Here is a 25,240-nt window from a genome sequence, read left to right as displayed (position 1 = left end):
CCCCTACCAACGAGCCACAAGACAAGCCCCACATCCCGCTGTTCTTCAATCGAAGGCGTAATTACAGGTGAAGTGAAAATGCTCGTCAAGAAGCAAATGGCGGTTCGTTTGTGATTGTTGTAATAGCAACCCGCTTAGCAAAATGTAGGCACCAGCAACAACAAACGAGGGCTCGTCCGGGACCTCTCGCACCCGAAGCGAGAATCATACCCCTATACCAACGAGCCACAAGACAAGCCCCACATCCCGCTGTTCTTCAATCGAAGGCGTAATTACAGGTGAAGTGAAAATGCTCGTCAAGAAGCAAATGGCGGTTCGTTTGTGATTGTTGTAATAGCAACCCGCTTAGCAAAATGTAGGCACCAGCAACAACAAACGAGGGCTCGTCCGGGACCTCTCGCACCCGAAGCGAGAATCATACCCCTATACCAACGAGCCACAAGACAAGCCCCACATCCCGCTGTTCTTCAATCGAAGGCGTAATTACAGGTGAAGTGAAAATGCTCGTCAAGAAGCAAATGGCGGTTCGTTTGTGATTGTTGTAATAGCAACCCGCTTAGCAAAATGTAGGCACCAGCAACAACAAACGAGGGCTCGTCCGGGACCTCTCGCACCCGAAGCGAGAATCATACCCCTATACCAACGAGCCACAAGACAAGCCCCACATCCCGCTGTTCTTCAATCGAAGGCGTAATTACAGGTGAAGTGAAAATGCTCGTCAAGAAGCAAATGGCGGTTCGTTTGTGATTGTTGTAATAGCAACCCGCTTAGCAAAATGTAGGCACCAGCAACAACAAACGAGGGCTCGTCCGGGACCTCTCGCACCCGAAGCGAGAATCATACCCCTATACCAACGAGCCACAAGACAAGCCCCACATCCCGCTGTTCTTCAATCGAAGGCGTAATTACAGGTGAAGTGAAAATGCTCGTCAAGAAGCAAATGGCGGTTCGTTTGTGATTGTTGTAATAGCAACCCGCTTAGCAAAATGTAGGCACCAGCAACAACAAACGAGGGCTCGTCCGGGACCTCTCGCACCCGAAGCGAGAATCATACCCCTATACCAACGAGCCACAAGACAAGCCCCACATCCCGCTGTTCTTCAATCGAAGGCGTAATTACAGGTGAAGTGAAAATGCTCGTCAAGAAGCAAATGGCGGTTCGTGTGTGATTGTTGTAATAGCAACCCGCTTAGCAAAATGTAGGCACCAGCAACAACAAACGAGGGCTCGTCCGGGATTTGAACCGGACCTCTCGCACCCGAAGCGAGAATCATACCCCTAGACCAACGAGCCACAAGACAAGCCCCACGTCCAGCTGTTCTTCAATCGAAGGCGTAATTACAGGTGAAGTGAAAATGCTCGTCAAGAAGCAAATGGCGGTTCGTTTGTGATTGTTGTAATAGCAACCCGCTTAGCAAAATGTAGGCACCAGCAACAACAAACGAGGGCTCGTCCGGGACCTCTCGCACCCGAAGCGAGAATCATACCCCTATACCAACGAGCCACAAGACAAGCCCCACATCCCGCTGTTCTTCAATCGAAGGCGTAATTACAGGTGAAGTGAAAATGCTCGTCAAGAAGCAAATGGCGGTTCGTTTGTGATTGTTGTAATAGCAACCCGCTTAGCAAAATGTAGGCACCAGCAACAACAAACGAGGGCTCGTCCGGGACCTCTCGCACCCGAAGCGAGAATCATACCCCTATACCAACGAGCCACAAGACAAGCCCCACATCCCGCTGTTCTTCAATCGAAGGCGTAATTACAGGTGAAGTGAAAATGCTCGTCAAGAAGCAAATGGCGGTTCGTTTGTGATTGTTGTAATAGCAACCCGCTTAGCAAAATGTAGGCACCAGCAACAACAAACGAGGGCTCGTCCGGGACCTCTCGCACCCGAAGCGAGAATCATACCCCTATACCAACGAGCCACAAGACAAGCCCCACATCCCGCTGTTCTTCAATCGAAGGCGTAATTACAGGCGAAGTGAAAATGCTCGTCAAGAAGCAAATGGCGGTTCCTTTGTGATTGTTGTAATAGCAACCCGCTTAGCAAAATGTAGACACCAGCAACAACAAACGAGGGCTCGTCCGGGATTTAAACCCGGGACCTCTCGCACCCGGAGCGAGAATCATACCCCTAGACCAACGAGCCACAAAACAAAGCCCCACGTCCAGCTGTTCTTCAATCGAAGGCATAATTACAGGTGAAGTGAAAATGCTAGTCAAGAAGCAAATGGCGGTTCGTTTGTGATTGTTGTAATAGCAACCAGCTTAGCAAAATGTAGACACCAGCAACAACAAACGAGGGCTCGTCCGGGATTTAAACCCGGGACCTCTCGCACCCGGAGCGAGAATCATACCCCTAGACCAACGAGCCACAAAACTAAGCCCCACGTCCAGCTGTTCTTCAATCGAAGGCATAATTACAGGTGAAGTGAAAATGCTAGTCAAGAAGCAAATGGCGGTTCGTTTGTGATTGTTGTAATAGCAACCCGCTTAGCAAAATGTAGACACCAGCAACAACAAACGAGGGCTCGTCCGGGATTTGAACCTGGGACCTCTCGCACCCTAAGCGAGAATCATACCCCTAGACCAACGAGCCACTAATCCCGTCCATGTCCGTCGACCGGAGGCGTAATTACGTGATAGAAACTGAAAGGCTTGTCAAGATACAAATATAGGCTCGTGCGTGATAGTTGCAATAGCAAACAGCATAGCACAATGAAGTCAACAGCGATAAGAAACGAGGGCTCGTCCGGGATTTGAACCCGGGACCTCTCGCACCCTAAGCGAGAATCATACCCCTAGACCAACGAGCCACAAATCCCGTCCACGTCCCGCTGTTCGTCGACCGGAGGCGTAATTACTTGATAGAAAGGAAAAGGCTTGTGAAGATACAAATATAGGCTCGTGTATGATAGTTGTAATAGCAAACCGCATAGCACAATGAAGTCAACAGCGATAAGAAACGAGGGCTCGTCCGGGATTTCAACCCGGGACCTCTCGCACCCTAAGCGAGAATCATAACCCTAGACCATACGAGCCACAAATCCCGCCTACGTCCCACTGTTCGTAGACCGGAGGCGTAATTACGTGATAGAAAGGAAAAGGCTTGTGAAGATACAAATATAGGCTTGTGTGTGATAGTTGTAATAGCAAACCGCATAGCACAATGAAGTCAACAGCGATAAGAAACGAGGGCTCGTCCGGGATTTTAACCCGGCTCCTCTCGCACCCGAAGGGAGAATCATACCCCTAGACCAACGAGCCACAAGACAAGCCCCACGTCCAGCTGTTCTTTAATCGAAGGCATAATTACAGGTGAAGTGAAAATGCTCGTCGAGAAGCAAATTGCGGTTCGTGTGTGATTGTTACAATAGCAACCCGCTTAGCAAAATGTAGACACCAGCAACAACAAACGAGGGCTCGTCCGGGATTTGAATCCGGGACCTCTCGCACCCGAAGCGAGAATCATACTTTTTTTTAACATTTATTGCTTCAGATATATACAGTTAAAAGTTATCTTGCATCCTTGCAAGGTTCCCCTATCTCTCGTGTTGTAGCTGTGGCCATGCACGGTCGCTCTTCGACCGCGGCATGTCCCGTGTCAAATCCATTCTTCTGAGAAGTTTGCTCCAGTACTGTTGACCGTCTCTCTCGGTTGCACATATCAGTTCAGCGGTCCAGCGCAGCTGCCAGAGGAATGTGTTCCAGGGTTTCCTAGGATGAGGTTTGCAACTAACAAAATCTCTCCGATATGCCCACCAAGCATACACTGCTATCGCCACAATGACGTCCACCGGCATGTCCTGATTCGCGTTCTCGAATTCCAAAAACTTGCTCGTGCCACTCAATGAAGACTTCTCTGTCAAGTACATCCTGTACGAGGCTCCAAAACTGAATTGCAGCTGGACATTCTACGAAGGCGTGTTGTAAGGTATCTCGGTCCAAATAGCAGATGTCACATTTTGGAAGACCATGGGATTGAAAAACCTTTCTCTTGCTGCCAGGTCTTGACTGGAAGGGTTTCAGTGTGGAACATGACGAAGGTGTCTTTCACTGCGGTCGATACAGGCATCTTCCTAATCCTTCTGAGAACGTCGCCCTTGAATTTACCGATTGCAAGCTCACGGTATCTTGGAGGCGGAAAGACAAGGTCGATGGTATCCCAGTAGAGTACCTTCTTTTTAACTGTCACCAGATAATCCCAGGAAAAGCGTTTTGTAAAGTAATCTACCGCCTTTCCGATTTCCTTGTAGAATCCGAGCTGTTTTCTGTTCTTCGTGCTTGGCCGAGTTGAAACCACCCAGGGTGCTAAGAAGACAGAGCCGTATGTTTGTAGTGCTGCTCTCAGCGTCGGGTTACGTTGGTCCCGAAAATACAGGAACCGTTGTACAAGCAGTTTTACTGCTACGTTGATTAGTCCAAGGCCACCCTCCTGCAGGCAAAGGAAGGGATTAGTCCGCCTCATTCGTTCCATCTTGGAGCGCCATATAAACGTTGCGAATATTCTATGGATTCGGTGCGATGTTGCCTCTTTGCACGGGGAGGCTTGCGCATAATATAGTACGGCTGGGTAGACAGAGGTATTGCAGACGTAGCTCCTGTTTACCAGGGACATTGATCTCCCATTCCACTGTAGAAGAATTCCTTGAAACTTGCCGAGCTTCGCTTTCCAGTGGTCATCGGCGCACTGTGCTTCTGCATAGCTGATTCCCAGATACCGTTTTATCTCTCCTGTCCATGTCGCTCCCAGGAAATCTTGCGGTGCCTGCTCCCATTTGCCAATCCAGCTTGCTTCGGTTTTCTTCATGTTGAGCTTCGCCCCTGAGTTCGCACAAAAGTTGTCAATGTGTTCTATGCATTTGGTCAGTTCACCTTGAGAAGTCCATATGATCGCTAAGTCATCCACATAGCTCATCAGCTTGATTTCACTGCCATGAAGACTGAAGCCTTGTATACTTTTATCGTCTATTATGCTTCTGCACAAATATTGCAAGTAGAGGGCGAAGAAGATTGGGGATAAAGGACATCCCTGCCTCACCGATCGTCGAACGGGAATCTCTTTAGTTCTCCTGCCGCTGACTATCAGTGACGTCGTTATATCCGTGTAACATACCTGAATCCACCGATGCATGTAGAAGCCCACGTTACACTTCCTCAGCAGGCCAAGTAGATAGTTGTGCAACACCCTATCAAAGGCTTGACTAAGATCTGCCTGTAGAACAGCAGCTGGCTCGCCCATCGTACTTGCAGCTTCCCAAACAGTTCGCATCAGGTGAAGATTCTTCGCAATCGACCTGCCTTTGATGCCGTACGTTTGATGCTCACCTATGACATCCCCTAGAACGAGACCGAGACGATGAGCCAATATTTTCGCTAAAGTCTTGTAGTCCGTTGAAAGGAGACTGATGGGACGGTAATCCTTAACTTCTCGCGGGGCCCCGCTCTCGGTCTCCTTCGGAATTAACACCGTCAGTGGCCGTCTTATTGAAGGTGGCATGAGGCCTCGTTTGTAAATATCCGAGAACACTTGAGACAGTATATTTGCCATATCATGTAAGAACATTTTGTAGATGCTGGGGCCAATGCCGTCCACTCCTGGCGCTTTATTCGATGGCAGCTTTTTGATAGCCCAAACGACTTCATCCACGCAGATCGGTTCTTCTAGTTTATCCTTTTTCTCCTGGCTGATGACGGGAATAGGACGGGCGAAACTGTCCAGGTTCTCACCTCCTTTTGTCTCTGGTATGCTAAACAAGTTCGTGTAAGTGTTCATAAATTCTTCTTCTATGGCCATGGCGATCAGAAACAACTTTCCCATTGCTCATTATCTTTGTTACTGTCTTATCTTTCGAGCGCTTTCTTTCCAGGCTTAGGAATACCTTGACAGGCTGTTCTTCTTTATCAACGAGGGCCTGCCTGCTTCTTATCATCGAGCCACGAAAATCATTTTCCATGAGCTTTAGGAGTTCCATCTTGCACTCCTTTATATCCTCACCAAACAGGCCGGGACTTCTTTCCTCCGCTTTTATTAATGTCTTGAGCGTCTCAGCGAGGGCATTCTTCTCCTCCCGTCTGTCTCTGGCATACTCCTGAGAAGCCTTGATAAGGTACTCTTTTAGTCGCTGCTTGAAAGCCTCCCATATACAGGCGTAAATCGGTCCTTGCTCCTTTAGTGCGCCGATCATTTCGCCGACTTCCCTGTTGCATTTTTCCTGTCTCAATATGCTTTCATTCAATTTCCACGGGAGCGTATTTCTGTTTTCTTGCGTCCACCGTTTGGTGGTCTGGACAGCCAGTGTGACCAGCGCGTGGTCTGAAAAAGCAACCGGCGTGATGTGGCTGTAGGCGCAGCTAACTTTGCTCTCCCCAGAGATGTAAATTCTATCCAGTCGCGCGTGAGACTTGTCTTGCCAGTGCGTGAATTGAATGTCCGAGTTCCCCGTTGCCTCCTTTGCATCTATCAAGTTGTTCACATGGAGGAGTCTGCGAAGTTCAGTTGTGCTACAGTCGTTGATTCGGCATTTTCCTAGCCTGTCGCGTTGCGAAAGGACACAGTTGTAATCGCCACACAAGAAAATATTGGCCGATGTGCGCAGAAAGGTCTGCAGGTATTAAAAAAAAAATTTCCCTTCGGACGTTGAGTTTGGTGCGTATACGGATATAATCCTAATCAGATCACTCCCAAACAGGCAATCAACAGAACTCACTCTCCATTCCATGTCGTGACCAATATCAGGGACTACTCTTAGATAGCGCCTTCTTCTGACAAACACTGCAGTGCCATTCCTTCCCTCCCTCGCCTTGGAATGGAACACCTGGAAGCTATTCTTGTAAAACGCTATAAGCTCTTCTTCCTGAGAGTCCGTCTCAATTTTTGTTTCCTGCGCACATAGAATATCAATCCTCTTCTCCCACATCAGCTGAAGCAACCACTGTTTCCGTTTGCGACTGACTAAGCTGACGACATTCAGCGTACCAACAATCAGCTTTTCCTGCATACTTTGTTTAATTATGAGCTTGTCCCCTATCCCTTGGGTCGTATGGTACCTTTGGTTTGGCTATTTTAGTTCGTTTTCCGGGAACCATTTTCCAGGCATTCCCGCTCTTTGTGTCCGCCGGCGCTGCCGTGGTGTTTTCTGCTTCTGCCTTTGAAACATCCGGTTCTTTTCCTGTTCTATTACCGTTGTTGCCTATGCTCTTCGCGGCGCTTGCAGCCTTATCGCCCTCCGTTACTTGTTTGTGACCCCTATCTTGAGATTGCCCTTGAATCAAATCATTTTGACAGGTACTATCGGACGCATGTTCCCGCATAGCAGAACGGTCTTGCGGCTGACGTTGTGAATTATCCTTTGCTTCTTGTGAAGTGGCAGCAGTTTCTGCAACATCCATGATAAGGTCTTCTAAGTGGTTATCTTCAACCGTTACTTTGGTACGATCAGCGTAGGTTTTGAGACAGCTATCCTTGTCGTGCCCGAAGCGTCTGCACGCTTCGCATTTTGGTGTCCTGCATTGCTGTCGGATGTGTCCTGTTTGTCGACACCGAAGACACAGTGGCGGTCTTCCCGCAATTGACACAAGCGTGAGGTTCCCCAGAATCCTTAACTGATGCGGGATATTGTCGACACTAACACCGTCTTTCAACCGCATTGTGACCGTGCGTTCTGTAGTTTCAGTGTTCTTAAAGAAATCATCATTCCATACCTCTCTTTTCACCACAATATCGGAGCCGAACGGTGAGAGTACCATCCTGATTTCCTCGTCCGGCGTGTGGAAAGGTATCCAATGAAGCTTTGCGCGAACTTCTTTAGGTGACGTGTCGAGGATCAAACACTTTCGTCCTTTTACAGAGCACTCACCAATTTCCAAAAGTTTCTGTTTTGCCTGAGCTGAACGTGTTGTTAACATCCACACGTGGTTCATTTGGTAGACTCCGAATGATGCAATATCTTCCGGATTCAAAGTTGTTTTCAGCGCTGGCTTGAAGTCCTCTCGTCGGTATGGTCGTTGCGATAAATCCGCGCGCAGAGCGACAGTATTCAGTGCGAATTTTCCCCTGGGTAGTGTTGGCAGAACAAGGCGGTAGTCATCCTTCCGCAAAGTATCGTTGAATCCATGGTAATCCCGGCTAGGCCTAGCCGTAGAAGGCACTCCAACGGAGCTCATTTTCAACGTCCTACCCCAACGAAAGCCGGGAGAAGAAATCGAAGCGAGAATCATACCCTAGACCAACGAGCCACAAGACAAGCCCCACGTCCAGCTGTTCTTCAATCGAAGGCATAATTACAGGTGAAGTGAAAATGCTCGTCAAGAAGCAAATGGCGGTTCGTTTGTGATTGTTGTAATAGCAACCCGCTTAGCAAAATGTAGGCACCAGCAACAACAAACAAGGGCTCGTCCGGGACCTCTCGCACCCGAAGCAAGGCTCATACCCCTATACCAACGAGCCACAAGACAAGCCCCACATCCCGCTGTTCTTCAATCGAAGGCGTAATTACAGGTGAAGTGAAAATGCTCGTCAAGAAGCAAATCGCGGTTCGTGTGTGATTGTTACAATAGCAACCCGCTTAGCAAAATGTAGACACCAGCAACAACAAATGAGGGCTCGTCCGGGATTTGAACCCGGGACCTCTCGCACCCGAAGCGAGAATCATACCCCTAGACCAACGAGCCACAAGACAAGCCCCACGTCCAGCTGTTCTTCAATCGAAGGCATAATTACGGGTGAAGTGAAAATGCTCGTCAAGAAGCAAATGGCGGTTCGTTTGTGATTGTTGTAATAGCAACCCGCTTAGCAAAATGTAGACACCAGCAACAACAAACGAGGGCTCGTCCGGGATTTGAACCCGGGACCCCTCGCATCCTAAGCGAGAATCACACCCCTAGACCAACGAGCCACAAATCCCGTCCACGTCCCACTGTTCGTCGACCGGAGGCGTAATTACGTGATAGAAACTGAAAGGCTTGTCAAGGTACAAATATAGGGTCGTGTGTGATAGTTGTAATAGCAAACCGCATAGCACAATGAAGTCAACAGCGATAAGAAACGAGGGCTCGTCCGGGATTTGAACCCAGGACCTCTCGCACCCTAAGCGAGAATCATGCCCCTAGACCAACGAGCCACAAATCCCGTCCACGTCCCGCTGTTCGTCGACCGGAGGCGTAATTATATGATAGAAACTGAAAGGCTTGTGGTGATACAAATATAGGCTCGTGTGTGATAGTTGTAATAGCAAACCGCATAGCACAATGAAGTCAACAGCGATGAGCACCGAGGGCTCGTCCGGGATTTGAACCCGGGACCTCTCGCACCCTAAGCGAGAATCATACCCCTAGCCCAACGAGCCACAAAATCCACCTACGTCCCGCTGTTCGTCGACCGGAGGCGTAATTACGTGATAGAAAGGAAAAGGCTTGTGAAGATACAAATATAGGCTCGTGTGTGATAGTTGTAATAGCAAAGCGCATAGCACAATGAAGTCAACAGCGATAAGCAATGAGGGCTCGTCCGGGATTTGAACCCGGGACCTCTCACACCCCAAGCGAGAGTCATAACCCTAGACCAACGAGCCACAAAACCCGCCTACGTCCCGCTGTCCGTCGACCGGAGGCGTAATTACGTGATAGAAAGGAAAAGGCTTGTGAAGATACAAATATAGGCTCGTGTGTGATAGTTGTAATAGCAAACCGCATAGCACAATGAAGTCAACAGCGATAAGCAACGAGGGCTCGTCCGGGATTTGAACCCGGGACCTCTCGCACCCTAAGCGAGAATCATATCCCTAGACCAACGAGCCTTTTTTTTTTATTACTATGTGCACATCACACCACCACAGTAATTACATTAAAATTGCATATCAACTAGACCAACGAGCCACAAAACCCGCCTACGTCCCGCTGTTCGTCGACCGGAGGCGTAAATACGTGATAGAAAGGAAAAGGCTTGTGAAGATACAAATATAGGCTCGTGTGTGATAGTTATTATAGCAAACCGCATAGCACAATGAAGTCAACCGCGATAAGAAACGAGGACTCGTCCTGGATTTGAACTCGGGACCTCTCGCACCCGAAGCGAGAATCATACCCCTAGACCAACGAGCCACAAAACCCGCCTACGTCCCGCTGTTCGTCGACCGGAGGCGTAATTACGTGATAGAAAGCGTTCGATCGAGTTAGTCACCGTTATCTGTTTGCTTTGTTAGAAGGATGCAATGTAGGAGAATACCTCCTCAGCTGGCTCAAGATTTGCTACACAGACATCACCACTGAACTACTCGTCAACGGAGTACTGACAGACAGAATAAAAATCCGGTCATCCGTCCGACAAGGGTGCCCTCTTTCACCGCTATTATTCGCGCTGTATTTGGAACCTCTCTGCAGAAATATTATACAACACAAAAGACTAACTGGTTTTAGGGTGCATTCAAGCAATGTGAAGGTCTTGGCCTATGCCGACGATGTTGCGTTAGTAGCCTCCTCCCGGCCGGACATCAGTATGATGCTTGAACATGTAACGTTGTTTACGGAGATGTCGGGGGCCCAACTGAACATTAAGATGTCATCGGGAACATGGCTTGGACTGTGGACAGGGACGCCCAGTAAATACTTAGGGACGGAATGGGGCGAAAGGCTGACCAAATACTTGGGAATCAACATGGAGGTTGAAAACAAGATGGAGGACCGGTGGTCTAATGTGGTACAAGGGCTAAATTGGAAGTTACAAGTGTGGCGTGGAAGAACTCTCACTATCCTGAATCGAACAATGGTCTGCAACACTGTTCTTTACCCGGCTGTATTATACAGAGCACAAATGATGCCTGTTGGGGAACAAACGACAACGACATCATTTCTGGTACGTGGGCATCTATGCATGCGCACCCGCCCACGTTTTCTCATTCTCAGTAAACCTGTTGCACCCGCACTGTTCGGCCGTCTGTCATTGCAGCTCCAATAGGTTATGGGCCCAGAGTCACGGAACTGACATCTGCGCTGCACAGGAAGAAAGCTGCTACAGGGTCAACCGCTGGAACTAGCTTCGTCTCTACACAGTGCTCGAATTGGTTTCGGGACAGCGAGGAGATGGGAGAAGCAAGCAAGTTTTCGGTTGCGAAGCTGACGGACGGTAATTACCAGGCGTGGAAATTCAGGATGAAGATGCTGCTAATACGGGAGGAAACTTGGACTTTCGTAGAAGATGAAGCCCCGGAGAGACCAACAGTTGCCTGGATTGCCGGTGACCGGAAGGCGCAGAGCACCATTTGCTTAAGCATTGACGACAGTCAAATAATACACGTCTGCAAATGCTCGTCGTCCAAGATGATGTGGGAGGAACTTCGCAAGGTACAGAGAGGGCTAACCTGAGCAATAAGTTGTACCTTTTGAGGAGGTTGTACCAATCGAAGATGGACAGGGACGAGGACATGCAGGGCTACATACGGCGTGTTCTGGAATTGGTGGAGCGCTTGCGCGGCATTGGAGAAGAGACTACCGACTTCCAGGTTGCTGCTCTTCTGCTTAGTGGGCTTCCTGACAGTTATGAAGCTCTGGTGACCGCTCTTGATGCTCGTTCGGACGGAGATCTCACGCTAGATTACGTCAAAGGGAAGCTGGTCGATGAATATAACAGGAAGCAAGCGTCTGCTGCCACTACGGGCGACTCAGAATCAGCGCTGAGATCCAAGGCCCAGAACAGCGCGAAGAGTTTAGCCACGGCAGCCGCGACGGAATGCTTCTGGTGCAAAAAGGTTGGCCACTTCAAACGAGATTGTCCGGACTGGAAAGCACAACGGAAAGGAGGGATTTGTCCTGAGGGATTTGTTCAGGAAGGGGAAGAGCATCTCGTTTGCAAGTTGAAAAAGTCATTATACGGGCTTAAACAGGCCGCGAGAGCCTGGAACGTGAAGGCAAACAAGGTACTACTCGAAGAAGGCTTCAGGCGTGCTGATGCCGACCCCTGCCTCTATTCCCGAACAGTAGATGGTGCAGTGATGTATATCCTTTTGTACGTGGACGACATGCTGATATGCCACCCAAATGACTCAACTATTACTGCAGTTTGGAAGGACCTTAACAAGCATTTTGAACTCAAAGACCTTGGTCACGTCAGTCACTACCTTGGAATTGAGATCGAGAGAAGCGGGGATAATCGCTTTCTTCTTCACCAGCGGAATAGGATCACCAGCCTACTGGAGAAGTACAAGCTTGGAGAAGCTAAAGGCAGTGCCATCCCTATGGACGCGGATTATCCGAAACTCACTGGGGATGACGACGTACTGCAGAGCAACGAGATCTATCGTCAAGCAGTTGGAGAGCTCTTGTACCTGAGCACGACAACCCGCCCGGACATAGCGTGTGCAATGGGGTACCTGTGCCGACATGTCAGTAAGCCCCGCCAGCGCGACTGGACCGCCGTTAAGAAGGTATTTCGGTACCTCAAGCACACGTTGAATTGCAAGCTGCAACTGTCTGGGGAGGGAGGTGCAAGATTGGTATGCTACGCAGACGCAGACTGGGCAGGTGACGTCAAGGACCGTAAATCAACAAGCGGCTACTTCATTAGTCTAGGAGGAAGCCCTGTTTCGTGGTCCAGCAGGAAGCAGACATCCGTAGCGCTTTCATCAACAGAGGCTGAATACGTCTCTGCGGCGCATGCCTCACAGGAAGTGCTGTGGCTGCGACAGTTGCTCATCGACTTCGGCCACAGCATGGACGAGCCGACGTGTTTGCTCGAAGACAACCAGGGTTGCATCAAGCTGTCGGTTAACGAAGGCATTAGCGCGAGGACGAAGCACATTGACGTACGCCATCATCATCTGCGCGACCTAGTTCACCACAGAGTCATCGACCTCCAGTACTGCCAAACTAGCGAGATGGTCGCAGACATTTTTACGAAGCCACTGTCGCGAGCAAGACTGCAGAACCTCAGGGGCCGTTTAGGCCTCGTTGATGGCTAGTCGTCGAGGGGGGGTGTTGGGGAACAAACGACAACGACATCATTTCTGGTACGTGCGCATCTATGCATGCGCACCCGCCCACGTTTTCTCATTCTCAGTAAACCTGTTGCACCCGCACTGTTCGGCCGTCTGTCATTGCAGCTCCAATAATGCCACTCCACTCTCAGACGATACAGAGAATTCATAGGATCTTTGCGACTTTTGTATGGGGCTCAACAATGGAACGTATGCGCCGCACGAACCTGCACTTGCCTGTTAAAAGAGGAGGCTTCGGCCTTATCAATGTCATGGTTAAAACCCTTGTTCACCGCGACGAAAACAACGCACACGTAAGAGAGGCGATACAGACATTAGGAACATCTTATCTCGCGCCATGGGTTGTCTCGACAGCACAACAGAGGAAGAAAACAGCGGAGTTAAGCTACTACAAAGAGATAGCTGACGCAGTGAATTTTTTCACTGGGAAGTACTCCTGGGATTACCTTATGACGGTTAAAAGGAAGAAATTGTACTGGAACACGGTTAACAGCATCTTCCCTGCACCACTCTATAGAATAAATGAGCATATGGAAGAAAATGGTGTTCTACTTAAAGTGAGGAAAATGCCAGTAAGCACAGCTTCGAAGAATTTTTATACCAAGTTTTATACAGAAACGCTTCCAGTGAACCTGTGGTTGAAAAAAAAGAAATTCCACGTCCCACAGGGAAGCCAGTGTGTGATGTGCAATGAGGAAGAGACATTGGCACATGTATTTCAGGAGTGCAAAATATCGTACTTCTTCTGGGGGGACCTCGGTGATGCATTAGGAAGGACAATGAGACCAGACTGGATGCAACTTAAAACTTTGAGTGGTGACTGCATGGCGAATGAGTCTGAACAAATCATAGTTTTGTTAAGTCTACAGGCAATCTGGTACACACGAACAGCAGTATCTGAGAGACACCTTCAGATTGTCGATGCATGGGATAGGTTCTACTTCCAGCTACAGAAAGTACAATAAGTTTTGACCGAGTACCCAGGCAGGGAACCACAAGGCTGGAAAAACGCGATTAACCAAGTGGAGTAATATCAACGTGTGCGAGCAAAGAGAGAAGAAAGAAGGAAAGTAAAGAAAAGAAAACAAGCAAGTACTGTCCTACTAACGCAATACAAGAGGCGAGCTCTCGTGGGCTGGTGAAAAAGGAAAAAAATGCTGGCAATCTGCTGTCTGAAGTACTTCCAGAGTTTAACTATCGTTCATAGTTCACAAAGGTATATGATATGGCTTTGAAGAAACCTGCTTTGTAAATGTACCGTAGAGGGCACCCACGAGGATGTCTGGACAAGAACGTCCATGGCGTTTTTGTATATATGTAAATAAGTAAAGATATAAATAGAAAAAAAGCTCGTTGGTCTAGGGGTATGATTCTCGCTTTGGGTGCGAGAGGTCCCGGGTTCAAATCCCGGACGAGTCCTCGTTTCTTATCGCTGTAGACTTCATTGTGCTATGCGGTTTGCAATTATAACTATCACACCCGAGCCAGTATTTGTTTCTTGACAAGCCTTTTCCTTTCTAGCACGTAATTACGCCTCCGGTCGACGAACAGCGGGACGTGGATTGGTTTCGTGGCTCGTTGGTCTAGGGGTATGATTCTCGCTTTGGGTGCGAGAGGTCCCGGACGAGCCCTCGTTTCTTATCGCTGTAGACTTCATTGTGCTATGCGGTTTGCTATTATAACTATCACACCCGAGCCATTATTTGTTTCTTGACCAGCCTTTTCCTTTCTAGCACGTAATTACGCCTCCGGTCGACGAACAGCGGGACGTGGGCTGGTTCCGTGGCTCGTTGGCCTAGGGGCATGATTCTCGCTTTGGGTGCGGGAGGTCCCGGGTTCAAATCCCGGACGAGCCCTCGTTTCTTATCGCTGTTGACTTCATTGTGCTATGCGGTTTGCTATTACAACTATCACACACGAGCCTATATTTGTATCTTCACAAGCCTTTTCCTTTCTATCACGTAATTACGCCTCGGGTCGACGAACAGCGGGACGTAGGCGGGTTTTGTGGCTCGTTGGTCTAGGGGTATGATTCTCGCTTAGGGTGCGAGAGGTCCCGGGTTCAAATCCCGGACGAGCCCTCGTTTCTTATCGCTGTTGACTTCATTGTGCTATGCGGTTTGCTATTACAACTACCACACACGAGCCTATATTTGTATCTTCACAAGCCTTTTCCTTTCTATCACGTAATTACGCCTCCGGTCGACGAACAGCGGGACGTAGGCGGGATTTGTGGCTCGTTGGTCTAGGGTTATGATTCTCGCTTCGGGTGCGAGAGGTCCCGGGTTCAAATCCCGGACGAGCCCTCATTCAGTTATCGGATCACGGCTTCGTAAAAGTACACGTTGAAACTAAACGGACAGCTCAAAACAGAACTGGAAAGCCGTTACCGTGGAAGCTATAAACGAAAGCGTGTTGGAAGAGGAAGCTTTTGTGGAAGAAACGAATGAAATGCTGCTAGCCTTGGTGAAAGGCGGGAAAATCGATGCATGTTCCTGGGAAGGTTTTAAGGTTGAGTTCAGGCAAGCGGCGATCAGCTACTCGGACAAAAAAAAGTGCACAGAGGAAAGCTCAAGAGTCATCCGCAATGCAGAACTTGCGAAGTTTAATAAGTCTCGAGGAAGGAAACCCTGGAGCATACTCAGCAGACAGCAAGCAATGTAGAAGCATTTTGGAAAATATTCATAACACAAGATGCCGAGGAGCAATGATCAGGAGCCGGGCTAGTCTGATAGAACGAGATGAAGTGCCGTCAAAAGTCTATCTCACGTTAGAGAAGAAACAACACAAAAGAAAACAGATAAACAGCATAAAAATCTGAGAAAACACCTTAACAGACCCCAAGGGCATCGAGCAGCTTTTTGTTACTGAATATGAGAAGCTTTTTAATGAAGACCGCACTCAAGCGATGAAACACGAAACGCTCTTCAAGGAAGTGCCCCAAATTTCTGACGCAGCAAGAGAGTATCTGGATCAACCCATATCAGCAAATGACGTCGACACTGCCATTGGAGAGCTCTCGGGAAATAAAGCTCCTGGCCCGGATGTCATCGGCACAGCATTCTATAAAAAGTTTAGACAGCCGCTGGCTGACATCCTCGCGAGTGTGTACGCGGACATCTACAGAAGAGGTCTGCTGCCACCTTCAATGCGCCAAGCCATAACGGTCCTGATTCCGAAGTCAAACACATCGGAACCGACGGAGGTAAACCACTTTCGGCCAATCAGTCTGTTGTCAACTGATTACAAGATTTTGGGGAAAATCTTGGTGAGACGACTGCAAGTAGCTCTGCAGCATGTTATAGGACCACACCAATGTTACGGACTGAAACGGCGACGCATCAGCACACAACTGCACCTAATGAGGATGATGTGTGAAAAAGCGGAAGCGTATGGCATCCCCATTGCGGTGCTGCAACTTGACTTAAGCCTAGCCTTTGACAGAGTGTCACACTCATTCCTTTTCCGTTTGATGGACTGGTATGGATTAGGGAAATTTACGATCAGATGGTTACAAACCTGCTACCGTGAGTTAACAACTTCTCTGGTAATAAACGGAAGAACAAGTAAAGAGATACCTGTCAGTCGGTCTGTGCGGCAGGGATGTCCACTGTCGCCGATCCTGTTCGCTCTGTACATCGAACCACTGTGCCGCATCATCCAGGCAAACGATAGAATACACGGACGAAGCTGCTCGCTTATGCCGACGATGTAACACTCGTGTGCTCCACCAAGGAAGGCATTGAAGCGGCAATAGACGAAGTACGAAGATTTTGCGACGCATCAGGAGCGCAGTTGAACTAGTTAAGAAAACAACTGGATCATGGGTTCGCCCGTGGACTGACACTCCAGCCAGGTACAAGGGGACAAGTTGGACATCTCAGATCGATCGATACCTTGGGGTGTCTTTCAATCAAACTCGCAGAGTGTCAGAGGAATGGGAAACCAAGATAAACCGTTTAAAGGGAGCACTAACAATGTGGAATGGGAGGTGCGTCTCCATTCTTAACCGATCTCTCATATGTAACACCTCGCTGTACCCAGCAGTCCTGTACCACGCACAGGCCGAGGTTTGCGATGGAACGACGGCACAGAGGATCCATCGCATTTTCGCAACATTCGTGTGGCGCTCCCAAATGGAGAAAATGCGGCGCAGCAACCTCTTCATATCCAAAGAACGGGGGGGGGGGGGGGGGTCCAGCGTGTAAACGTGGCTGTGAAACTAGTGATACACCGCTTCATCCTATTTAGGGATGAAAAAAACGGCCACTTTCGAGAAGCAGTGCAATCTATGGGTGCACCGTACTTGACGCCCTGGATCGTCTCAACGGCAGTCATACCGAAGAAACAAAACGCGCTTCGATTCTATAAAGACATGGCTGAAGCTGTGCTTTTTCTAACCCAGAGGTTCTCATGGGAATATCTGAGCACGGTCAACAGGCGCAAACTGTATTGGGACGTTATCGACCTTTTGTTCCCACTCCCTCTTTACAGAAGTTATTTCTTGCACCGAGAAAAATCTGACGTTTTCAAGAAAATTTCACGTCTTCCTATTCCCACCTGGGTAAAAGGCTGCTTTGTAAGGTTTCATACCGAGACTCTGCCGGTCAAGACATGGAAAAGCGGAAAGGGTTTTTTTATCCCATGGTCGTTGAAATGCGACAGTTGTTTCATGGAGGAAGAAACCCTGATCCACGTGTTCCTTAACTGTAGGAACGCCGTGCAATTCTGGGGTGCAGTAAAAAGCAACATGTGTGCTGAAAATCACATCCAATGGGAACACATGAAGTTCCTGGACTTTAAAGAAGAGAAAGATCAGCAGCGCAAGGGAGCGCTGGAAATCATCACAGCAGTGGGTATTTACTCCCTCTGGAGCTATCGGCAAGATTTTGCGAACTGCAAAGAGAATATGTGTACACCCTGGTCCCGCTTTGTGGCCATCGTCATCTGGATGGTGGACATTCTCGAGTCATCTGGGCGCCACGAGGACGTCGTTCCAGACCTCAAGAAAGCAATTGCATTAAATTGCTCCACGGTAGGATCGCCGGAAACCCAAGTTGGTTGCGGGGCATTCTCACTTTGAGTGCTGTGGTTTATGAAGCGCAGAACCGCACAGAAGTGTGAGACAATGCAATGAAGTGTGTGAACTAACTGTCAGCAGCAAGATTGTGCAATTTATTAACCAACTGTGTTATCTAGTGATATTTCCTGACTATGCAATTTTGTGTGTCTAAGCTGCCTAAGTAGGCATCGAGTGTTATTTTGTGACGTGAACTTCACGGTTCGATTTCTTTAGAATAAAGAAAAAATGGCAAAAAAATTATTTGTTTCTTGACAAGCATTTTCCTTTCTAGCACGTAATTACGCCTCCGGTCGACGAACAGCGGGACGTGGATTGGTTTCGTGGCTCGTTGGTCTAGGGGTATGATTCTCGCATAGGGTGCGAGAGCTCCCGGGTTCAAATCCCGGACGAGCCCTCGTTTCTTATCGCTGTAGACTTCATTGTGCTATGCGGTTTGCTATTATAACTATCACACCCGAGCCATTATTTGTTTCTTGACAAGCCTTTTCCTTTCTAGCACGTAATTACGCCTCCGGTCGACGAACAGCGGGACGTGGATTGGTTTCGTGGCTCGATTTGATCCAGTCGTTTCTCTCTCATATGCCCAAGTTAAACGAGCAAGAGAAAGATGTCCTGGACGCTGAAATTACAGAGGCGGAAATCCATTCTGCAATACAGAGTTTGAATTTTAACCGTTCTCCTGGACCTGATGGCTTGGGAGCTGAGTTCTACAAGCGGTACGTGGACCTGCTGGTGCCCACTCTACAATGCGTCTACGCGGAAGCTGAGACTAACGGGATCTTCTCGCACAGTTTTCGAAGGTCCCATACTGTGCTCATACCCAAAAAAGTGGCGGAGACACGGTTACCCAAGGTGACCGATTATCGGCCTATCACACTCAGTAATGTGGACTATAAGGTGTATGCCAAAGTACTTGCTGCCAGGCTCCAGCTTGTGGTGACACAACTTGTTGGCGATCATCAGACATGCACAATCAGGAACAGGACCATACAAACAAACATCCATGTTGTCCGCTCAGTTCTAGACTGGTGTCGACTTGAAGGAAGTCATGTAGCCCTGCTGCAAGTGGACCTCTCTAAGGCTTTTGATCGGGTGTGTCACGATTATTTGTTTTCGCTCTTGCATTACGTCAACATGGGAGACAAGTTCGTAAGCCGAATCAAGTTGTGCTATGAACAGGTTGCAACGAGCCTGGTAATTAACGGCACTCTTACCGCGCCAGTGCCCCTTCCAGCTTCAGTACGACAAGGCTGTCCCATGTCGTCCCTACTATTTGATCTATACCTTGAGCCGTTATGCCAGCGTATCATCTCTCGTGATGACATACGTGGTTTCGAGCTTCGCGACGCTGTGGTGAAGGTCGTGGCGTACGCGGATGACCTTGCGTTTCTCGTGACAGACAAGCCAAGTGTCGTCAAAGTTATTCACGAACTTCATGTGTTTGGTCAAGTTTCTGGGGCACGTCTAAACAAGGACAAATCTCTGGGGATATGGTGCGGTCAATGGAGAACAGCCCCGGAATTCTTTTGTGGCGTTCAGTGGCAAACCCGTGGTTCTTGCTACCTTGGGGTCCCGTTAGACAAAAGTTGTAACACGACCTCCTTGTGGTCGGAGCGATTACAAAACATTAGGACACATGCTTCGACCTGGAAAAAACAAGATCTCTCAATGTTTCAACGAGCTTCTGTGTGCAATGTTTTTCTGGCCGCTAAGCTGATTTACCTCATGCAAGTCCTGCAATACTTCCGCAAAATTATACATCGTTGTCATCGCATATTTGCCACCACAATATGGTGTTCAACGTTCGAAAGGATGTGAAGACAAAACCTGTTCAAGAAAGTCAAGGACGGCGGACTAGGCTTACAGCATCTCTACATCAAGCAACTCGTCATGAGACTGTTTTTTTATAGGCAGAGGTCACACCCGATTCTGGAAACCATCAAGCGGGCCCTTGCGTACAACTACATTCCCAATATATATGTTGGGTTTCACGAAGAAAGTCTACGCTTAAGCGGGTTCTACAAAGAGGTTGTCGAGAGCCTAAACTTCTTGAAGGCTAGATTCAGCTTAGAGTACCTCTTTTCTGTCGCCAAGAAAACGTTGGTAGCTCATCTTCTCGATGTACTCTTTCCTGTGCCCATCTACCGTCAAATCCCCTCCGGATGGCACGGCACGGATGTATTGTGCAGTCAGGAAGATGCCGGTCAAGCCCAACATGAAGTCATTTTTCTTTAAATTACACACGTCCACACTGCCCGTGAAAGCTTGGCTTCAACAGAAGGGATTCTATGTTCCGTGGTCCGTGAATTGCAGATTTTGCAACACGCCCGAGACTGTCGATCACCTTTTTCTGGACTGCACAGAAGCTTTATTCTTTTGGGATGACTTACAGTTCAAAGTCCTTAAGCGCCGTCTTTCGCTTAATCCTCACACTATCCGCTTCCTCCCATTACGCCCCGGGGAAAATGTGAGATACGATATCGTTCTTCTTGTTGCCATGTACTGTTTGTGGAAGCTTCGTATGGCCGATAGGAACGAAGAGCCCTTGTGTCCTCCTATGAAATATTTCAAAGCCGAACTACTGCAGGTAAAGTTAGCTTGTACTCAGCTCTTAGAAGTGCCTGAGTGGTTAGATACAGTCTGCGAAAGGCTGAATGTTTTGTAGAAATTGTGTTATTAACGTGTCCGGTATAGAGGAGAAACATCGTATTCTCTCTCTGTGATTTTGTCGTATTGTGTATGGTATTGTGAGGTATTGAGTCGACGTGACTCAGAGTAGTAAGCTCTGAAAAATAAAGCTGGAAAAAAGGTGGAAAAATAAAGGTGGTCGTTGGTCTAGGGGTATGATTCTCGCTTCGGGTGCGAGAGGTCCCGGGTTCAAATCCCGGACGAGCCCTCGTTTCTTATCGCTGTTGACTTCATTGTGCTATGCGGTTTGCTATTATAACTATCACACCCGAGCCATTATTTGTTTCTCGACAAGCCTTTTCCTTTCTAGCACGTAATTACGCCTCCGGTCGACGAACAGCGGGACGTGGATTGGTTTCGTGGATCGTTGGTCTAGGGGTATGATTCTGGCTTGGGGTGCGAGAGGTCCCAGGTTCAAATCCCGGACGAGCCCTTGTTTCTTATCGCTGTAGACTTCATTGTGCTATGCGGTTTGCTATTATAACTATCACACCCGAGCCATTATTTGTTTCTTGACAAGCCATTTCCTTTCTAGCACGTAATTACGCCTCCGGTCGACGAACAGCGGGACGTGGATTGGTTTCGTGGCTCGTTGGTGTAGGGGTATGATTCTCGCTTTGGGTGCGAGAGGTCCCGGGTTCAAATCCCGGACGAGCCCTCGTTTATTATCGCTGTTGACTTCATTGTGCTATGCGGTTTGCTATTATAACTATCACACCCGAGCCATTATTTGTTTCTCGACAAGCCTTTTCCTTTCTAGCACGTAATTACGCCTCCGGTCGACGAACAGCGGGACGTGGATTGGTTTCGTGGATCGTTGGTCTAGGGGTATGATTCTGGCTTTGGGTGCGAGCGGTCCCAGGTTCAAATCCCGGACGAGCCCTCGTTTCTTATCGCTGTTGACTTCATTGTGCTATGCGTTATGCTATTATAACTATCACACCCGAGCCATTATTTGTTTCTTGACAAGCCTTTTCCTTTCTAGCACGTAATTACGCCTCCGGTCGACGAACAGCGGGACGTGCATTGGTTTCGTGGCTCGTTGGTCTAGGGGTGTGATTCACGCTTTGGGTGCGAGAGGTCCCGAGTTGAAATCCAGGACGAGCCCTCGTTTCTTATCGCTGTAGACTTCATTGTGCTGTGCGGTTTGCTATTATAACCATCACACCCGAGCCATTATTTGTTTCTTGACAAGCCTTTTCCTTTCTAGGACGTAATTACACCTCCGGTCGACGAAGAGCGGGACGTGGTTTGGTTTCGTGGCTCGTTGGTCTAGGGGTATGATTCTCGCTTTGGGTGCGAGAGGTCCCGGACGAGCCCTCGTTTCTTATCGCTGTAGACTTCATTGTGCTATGCGGTTTGCTATTATAACTATCACACCCGAGCCATTATTTGTTTCTTGACAAGCCTTTCCCTTTCTAGCACGTAATTACGCCTCCGATCGACGAAGAGCGGGACGTGGTTTGGTTTCGTGGCTCGTTGGTCTAGGGGTATGATTCTCGCTTTGGGTGCGAGAGGTCCCGGACGAGCCCTCGTTTCTTATCGCTGTAGACTTCATTGTGCTATGCGGTTTGCTATTATAACTATCACACCCGAGCCTATATTTGTTTCTTGACAAGCCTTTTCCTTTCTAGCACGTAATTACGCCTCCGGTCGACGAACAGCGGGACGTGGATTGGTTTCGTGGCTCGTTGGTCTAGGGGTATGATTCTCGCTTTGGGTGCGAGAGGTCCCGGGTTCAAATCCCGGACGAGCCCTCGTTTCTTATCGCTGTTGACTTCATTGTGCTATGCGGTTTGCTATTATAACTATCACACCCGAGCCATTATTTGTTTCTCGACAAGCCTTTTCCTTTCTAGCACGTAATTACGCCTCCGGTCGACGAACAGCGGGACGTGGATTGGTTTGGTGGATCGTTGGTCTAGGGGTATGATTCTGGCTTTGGGTGCGAGAGGTCCCAGGTTCAAATCCCGGACGAGCCCTCGTTTCTTATCGCTGTTGACTTCATTGTGCTATGCGGTATGCTATTATAACTATCACACCCGATCCATTATTTGTTTCTTGACAAGCCTTTTCCTTTCTAGCACGTAATTACGCCTCCGGTCGACGAACAGCGGGACGTGCATTGGTTTCGTGGCTCGTTGGTCTAGGGGTGTGATTCACGCTTTGGGTGCCAGAGGTCCCGAGTTGAAATCCAGGACGAGCCCTCGTTTCTTATCGCTGTAGACTTCATTGTGCTGTGCGGTTTGCTATTATAACCATCACACCCGAGCCATTATTTGTTTCTTGACAAGCCTTTTCCTTTCTAGGACGTAATTACACCTCCGGTCGACGAAGAGCGGGACGTGGTTTGGTTTCGTGGCTCGTTGGTCTAGGGGTATGATTCTCGCTTTGGGTGCGAGAGGTCCCGGACGAGCCCTCGTTTCTTATCGCTGTAGACTTCATTGTGCTATGCGGTTTGCTATTATAACTATCACACCCGAGCCATTATTTGTTTCTTGACAAGCCTTTTCCTTTCTAGCACGTAATTACGCCTCCGGTCGACGAACAGCGGGACGTGGTTTGGTTTCGTGGCTCGTTGGTCTAGGGGTATGATTCTCGCTTTGGGTGCGAGAGGTCCCGGACGATCCCTCGTTTCTTATCGCTGTAGACTTCATTGTGCTATGCGGTTTGCTATTATAACTATCACACCCGAGCCATTATTTGTTTCTTGACAAGCCTTTTCCTTTCTAGCACGTAATTACGCCTCCGGTCGACGAACAGCGGGACGTGGTTTGGTTTCGTGGCTCGTTGGTCTAAGGGTATGATTCTCGCTTTGGGTGCGAGAGGTCCCGGACGAGCCCTCGTTTCTTATCGCTGTAGACTTCATTGTGCTACGCGGTTTGCTATTATAACTATCACACCCGAGCCATTATTTGTTTCTTGACAAGCCTTTTCCTTTCTAGCACGTAATTACGCCTCCGGTCGACGAAGAGCGGGACGTGGTTTGGTTTCGTGGCTCGTTGGTCTAGGGGTATGATTCTCGCTTTGGGTGCGAGAGGTCCCGGACGAGCCCTCGTTTCTTATCGCTGTAGACTTCATTGTGCTATGCGGTTTGCTATTATAACTATCACACCCGAGCCTATATTTGTTTCTTGACAAGCCTTTTCGTTTCTAGCACGTAATTACGCCTCCGGTCGACGAACAGCGGGACGTGGATTGGTTTCGTGGCTCGTTGGTCTAGGGGTATGATTCTCGCTTTGGGTGCGAGAGGTCCCGGACGAGCCCTCGTTTCTTATCGCTGTAGACTTCATTGTGCTATGCGGTTTGCTATTATAACTATCACACCCGAGCCACTATTTGTTTCTTGACAAGCCATTTCCTTTCTAGCACGTAATTACGCCTCCGGTCGACGAACAGCGAGAGGTGGAGTGGTTTCGTGGCTCGTTGGTCTAGGGGTATGATTCTTGCTTTGGGTGTGAGAGGTCCCGGGTTCAAATCCCGGACGAGCCCTCGTTTCTTATCGCGGTTGACTTCATTGTGCTATGCGGTTTGCTATTATAACTATCACACCCGAGCCTATATTTGTTTCTTGACAAGCCTTTTACTTTCTAGCACGTAATTACGCCTCCGGTCGACGAACAGCGGGACGTGGATTGGTTTCGTGGCTCGTTGGTCTAGGGGTATGATTCTCGCTTTGGGTGCGAGAGGTCCCGGGTTCAAATCCCGGACGAGCCCTCGTTTCTTATCGCTGTAGACTTCATTGTGCTATGCGGTTTGCTATTATAACTATCACACCCGAGCCTATATTTTTTTTCTTGACAAGCCTTTTCCTTTCTAGCACGTAATTACGCCTCCGGTCGACGAACAGCGGGAGGTGGAGTGGTTTCGTGGCTCGTTGGTCTAGGGGTATGATTCTTGCTTTGGGTGTGAGAGGTCCCGGGTTCAAATCCCGGACGAGCCCTCGTTTCTTATCGCTGTTGACTTCATTGTGCTATGCGGTTTGCTATTATAACTATCACACCCGAGCCTATATTTGTTTCTTGACAAGCCTTTTCCTTTCTAGCACGTAATTACGCCTCCGGTCGACGAACAGCGAGACGTGGATTGGTTTCGTGGCTCTTTGGTCTAGGGGCATGATTCTCGCTTTGGGTGCGAGAGGTCCCGGGTTCAAATCCCGGACGAGCCCTCGTTTCTTATCGCTGTAGACTTCATTGTGCTATGCGGTTTGCTATTATAACTATCACACCCGAGCCTATATTTGTTTCTTGACAAGCCTTTTCCTTTCTAGCACGTAATTATGCCTCCGATCGACGAACAGCGGGACGTGGATTGGTTTCGTGGCTCGTTGGTCTAGGGGTATGATTCTCGAAGGTTTGAGCGCCAACATCGAACGGACGAAAACATAGATATCTCTGGATAAATGCGAGCGGAAACAGGAAAAACATCAGGAACCAACAAAGTGCGGGCATGTCGACGACTCAGCAGGGAAACGGAAGG

General features: G+C 48.7%; 22 non-coding genes across 22 annotated transcripts; 12 read left to right on the top strand and 10 right to left on the bottom strand.

The window, feature by feature from the left end:
* Positions 1–2,078: 2,078 nt before the first annotated feature.
* Positions 2,079–2,150, bottom strand: Trnap-cgg (transfer RNA proline (anticodon CGG)). The gene has a single exon. It is a non-coding gene; the product is annotated as a tRNA-Pro (tRNA).
* Positions 2,151–2,303: 153 nt separating this feature from the next.
* Positions 2,304–2,375, bottom strand: Trnap-cgg (transfer RNA proline (anticodon CGG)). Its single transcript has one exon. It is a non-coding gene; the product is annotated as a tRNA-Pro (tRNA).
* A 153-nt stretch (positions 2,376–2,528) lies between these two features.
* Trnap-agg (transfer RNA proline (anticodon AGG)) lies at positions 2,529–2,600 on the bottom strand. Its single transcript has one exon. It is a non-coding gene; the product is annotated as a tRNA-Pro (tRNA).
* Positions 2,601–2,745: 145 nt separating this feature from the next.
* On the bottom strand, positions 2,746–2,817 carry Trnap-agg (transfer RNA proline (anticodon AGG)). The gene has a single exon. It is a non-coding gene; the product is annotated as a tRNA-Pro (tRNA).
* Positions 2,818–8,602: 5,785 nt separating this feature from the next.
* On the bottom strand, positions 8,603–8,674 carry Trnap-cgg (transfer RNA proline (anticodon CGG)). The gene has a single exon. It is a non-coding gene; the product is annotated as a tRNA-Pro (tRNA).
* Positions 8,675–8,826: 152 nt separating this feature from the next.
* Positions 8,827–8,898, bottom strand: Trnap-agg (transfer RNA proline (anticodon AGG)). The gene has a single exon. It is a non-coding gene; the product is annotated as a tRNA-Pro (tRNA).
* Positions 8,899–9,051: 153 nt separating this feature from the next.
* Positions 9,052–9,123, bottom strand: Trnap-agg (transfer RNA proline (anticodon AGG)). The gene has a single exon. It is a non-coding gene; the product is annotated as a tRNA-Pro (tRNA).
* Positions 9,124–9,276: 153 nt separating this feature from the next.
* On the bottom strand, positions 9,277–9,348 carry Trnap-agg (transfer RNA proline (anticodon AGG)). Its single transcript has one exon. It is a non-coding gene; the product is annotated as a tRNA-Pro (tRNA).
* Positions 9,349–9,501: 153 nt separating this feature from the next.
* Trnap-ggg (transfer RNA proline (anticodon GGG)) lies at positions 9,502–9,573 on the bottom strand. The gene has a single exon. It is a non-coding gene; the product is annotated as a tRNA-Pro (tRNA).
* A 153-nt stretch (positions 9,574–9,726) lies between these two features.
* Positions 9,727–9,798, bottom strand: Trnap-agg (transfer RNA proline (anticodon AGG)). Its single transcript has one exon. It is a non-coding gene; the product is annotated as a tRNA-Pro (tRNA).
* A 4,539-nt stretch (positions 9,799–14,337) lies between these two features.
* Trnap-ugg (transfer RNA proline (anticodon UGG)) lies at positions 14,338–14,409 on the top strand. The gene has a single exon. It is a non-coding gene; the product is annotated as a tRNA-Pro (tRNA).
* Positions 14,410–14,774: 365 nt separating this feature from the next.
* On the top strand, positions 14,775–14,846 carry Trnap-ugg (transfer RNA proline (anticodon UGG)). The gene has a single exon. It is a non-coding gene; the product is annotated as a tRNA-Pro (tRNA).
* A 153-nt stretch (positions 14,847–14,999) lies between these two features.
* On the top strand, positions 15,000–15,071 carry Trnap-agg (transfer RNA proline (anticodon AGG)). Its single transcript has one exon. It is a non-coding gene; the product is annotated as a tRNA-Pro (tRNA).
* A 153-nt stretch (positions 15,072–15,224) lies between these two features.
* On the top strand, positions 15,225–15,296 carry Trnap-cgg (transfer RNA proline (anticodon CGG)). The gene has a single exon. It is a non-coding gene; the product is annotated as a tRNA-Pro (tRNA).
* Positions 15,297–18,395: 3,099 nt separating this feature from the next.
* Trnap-agg (transfer RNA proline (anticodon AGG)) lies at positions 18,396–18,467 on the top strand. The gene has a single exon. It is a non-coding gene; the product is annotated as a tRNA-Pro (tRNA).
* A 2,428-nt stretch (positions 18,468–20,895) lies between these two features.
* On the top strand, positions 20,896–20,969 carry Trnap-cgg (transfer RNA proline (anticodon CGG)). Its single transcript has one exon. It is a non-coding gene; the product is annotated as a tRNA-Pro (tRNA).
* A 378-nt stretch (positions 20,970–21,347) lies between these two features.
* Trnap-ugg (transfer RNA proline (anticodon UGG)) lies at positions 21,348–21,419 on the top strand. Its single transcript has one exon. It is a non-coding gene; the product is annotated as a tRNA-Pro (tRNA).
* A 1,027-nt stretch (positions 21,420–22,446) lies between these two features.
* On the top strand, positions 22,447–22,518 carry Trnap-ugg (transfer RNA proline (anticodon UGG)). The gene has a single exon. It is a non-coding gene; the product is annotated as a tRNA-Pro (tRNA).
* Positions 22,519–24,181: 1,663 nt separating this feature from the next.
* Positions 24,182–24,253, top strand: Trnap-ugg (transfer RNA proline (anticodon UGG)). Its single transcript has one exon. It is a non-coding gene; the product is annotated as a tRNA-Pro (tRNA).
* Positions 24,254–24,406: 153 nt separating this feature from the next.
* On the top strand, positions 24,407–24,478 carry Trnap-ugg (transfer RNA proline (anticodon UGG)). The gene has a single exon. It is a non-coding gene; the product is annotated as a tRNA-Pro (tRNA).
* A 154-nt stretch (positions 24,479–24,632) lies between these two features.
* Trnap-ugg (transfer RNA proline (anticodon UGG)) lies at positions 24,633–24,704 on the top strand. Its single transcript has one exon. It is a non-coding gene; the product is annotated as a tRNA-Pro (tRNA).
* A 153-nt stretch (positions 24,705–24,857) lies between these two features.
* Trnap-ugg (transfer RNA proline (anticodon UGG)) lies at positions 24,858–24,929 on the top strand. The gene has a single exon. It is a non-coding gene; the product is annotated as a tRNA-Pro (tRNA).
* The last annotated feature ends 311 nt before the right edge of the window (positions 24,930–25,240 follow it).

Source organism: Ornithodoros turicata, chromosome 1 (assembly GCF_037126465.1).
Source record: "Ornithodoros turicata isolate Travis chromosome 1, ASM3712646v1, whole genome shotgun sequence".
Classification (NCBI taxonomy): Eukaryota; Metazoa; Arthropoda; class Arachnida; order Ixodida; family Argasidae; genus Ornithodoros; species Ornithodoros turicata.
This window is presented reverse-complemented; position numbering and strand designations above follow the sequence as displayed.